General features: G+C 52.7%; 1 long non-coding RNA gene across 2 annotated transcripts; it reads right to left on the reverse strand.

The window, feature by feature from the left end:
• LOC128773679 (uncharacterized) lies at positions 1-1,436 on the reverse strand. 2 transcript variants are annotated; one of them, XR_008418084.1, is made up of 2 exons: positions 1,328-1,436; positions 1-274 (listed from the first exon to the last, which is right to left on the reverse strand). It is a non-coding gene; the product is annotated as an uncharacterized LOC128773679 (long non-coding RNA). The 2 variants fall into 2 exon arrangements; XR_008418083.1 differs by lacking the exon at positions 1,328-1,436 and adding an exon at positions 654-764.
• Between the last annotated feature and the right edge of the window lie 405 nt (positions 1,437-1,841).

The raw sequence follows: 1,841 nt of genomic DNA on the forward strand, positions 1-1,841 counted from the left end.
CAAAGGCTTTATTTGGGAACTAAGATCTCGGGCGAGGTTCTGTGACTCAGGGAGAGAAAGAGGAGTCAGGGAAGTCTCCCCCAGGTGTGGTGGGGTGGGGTTTTTAAGCTGCAGCGGTTCCGGGTTTAGGTCCGGGTGGGCCTTTTTCCGAGTCAGGTCGTGCTGTCGCTCGGTGATTGGTTGACCTCCAATTCGTTCTGGTGTGCCGCTAGGGGCTTTTCATTGGGTTGCGCGGGCAAGATGGCCGTCCCTCTACTGTGGTTCCAAGGACATCCTAACAATAAGCATTTACAGTGTACGAGAAACCAAGGAGACTTCTCCCAGTCACACCAATGGGAGAGATGTTTTCCTGATGGCCTTTGAAGGTCTACAGCTGGGGCAGAAGGTGAGTGGGCAGGGGAAGATGGGAAAAACTGCTGACAATTTAAATGGCACCCTGGCCCTCTCTCCTCCGCAGCGTGCAGCTCTGAGACTCCCCACCAGCTTGGCCCTTTACTGGCCACACACACACACACACACACACACACACACTCACACCCTCACAGCACAAACCTCCCTCCGTGCTGGCAGCTCTGATACAAATGCACAGGAATTTCCTCCTCAGGCCTGAAGGCAGGCCATACGTCCAGTTGCCAGGGGAACCTCACACTGACCTTCTTCGAGGGTGACCACACGAAGAACCCGGAGAGGGGGGCGGTCGGGGGGCAAGCAGGTCCTCCCCTCTCTACTCATCCCCCTCTCCCCCCAGAAGGCTCCCTCCCCGGCTTTCCTCCAGTCCAGAACCCCAAGCTGGATGGGGCAGCGCGGGGCGCCCTCCTGTGGGCAGGCGCGGTGCTGCAGCTCCTCCGCGACCTCCCGCTCCTGCGCTGCGCCCGCCCCCACCCCCAGCAGAGTCCTGTGCCCGGGGGGCCTTGCTCACTGCCCCCGTGGGCCTACGCCCAAGCGACCGTCTCTTACCTTTTCCTGTTTTGAAATTCAAGATTCATGCATATCAAATAGTGTGTATTCGTTATCTAACCCCGTATAACCAATTACCTCTAAAATGTAGCAGTTTAAAATGCCAAACACTCAGGGGGCCTGGGGGGCTCAGTCCATTAAGGGTCCCACTTAGGCTTAGGTCATGAACTCAGGATTCCTGAGTTCGAGCCCCACATCCCGCTTTTTGCCTCTGTCCCCCTCTCTCTTGCCCTCCCCCACTCGCTCGCGCGCTCTCTCTCTCTCTCTCTCTCTCTCTCTCAAACATCATAAACATAAACATAAAAAAGTAAATAAAATACCAAACACTCAGATCCCCTTACTGAAGGAAAGGAATCCAGGAGTAGCTTACCTGGGTGGCTCTGGCCTGGGGCTCTCACACAATTGTCATGGAGACGTTGGCTAAGACTGCAGTCATCTGAAAGCTGGGTGGACCTACTTCCAAGCTCATTTGGTGTGGCTGTCTGTCAGCTGTCAACTGTCAGCTGTCTGTCATGCTCAGGAGCCCTTCCTTTCTTGCCACTGGGGCCTCCCCATAAGGCTGCTAGGAACATATTTAGTGGCTTCCCACAGGGCAAATGTTCCCAGAGAAAGAGAGCAAGAGAAACCAAAATAGAAGACAGAGTGTCCATTAGAACCTAATCCTGGCAGTGACATTCCAGCAAGTCTGCCATATTCTATTGATCTCACAGGCCAATCCTGGGACAATGTGAAAGGAAATATGAATTCCAGGAGGCAGTGATCACTGGGGTATTTTTTAGAGGCCAGCTAAATATATTTTTTATTAAAATTTTTTTCAACAAATTTTTTTAAAATTTTTATTTATTTTTGAGAGAGAGAGACAGAGACAGAGTGTGAGCAGGGAA

The sequence above is a fragment of the Panthera pardus genome, unplaced genomic scaffold, assembly GCF_024362965.1.
Source record: "Panthera pardus isolate Hobbes unplaced genomic scaffold, ASM2436296v1 HiC_scaffold_11, whole genome shotgun sequence".
NCBI classification, from domain to species: domain Eukaryota; kingdom Metazoa; phylum Chordata; class Mammalia; order Carnivora; family Felidae; genus Panthera; species Panthera pardus.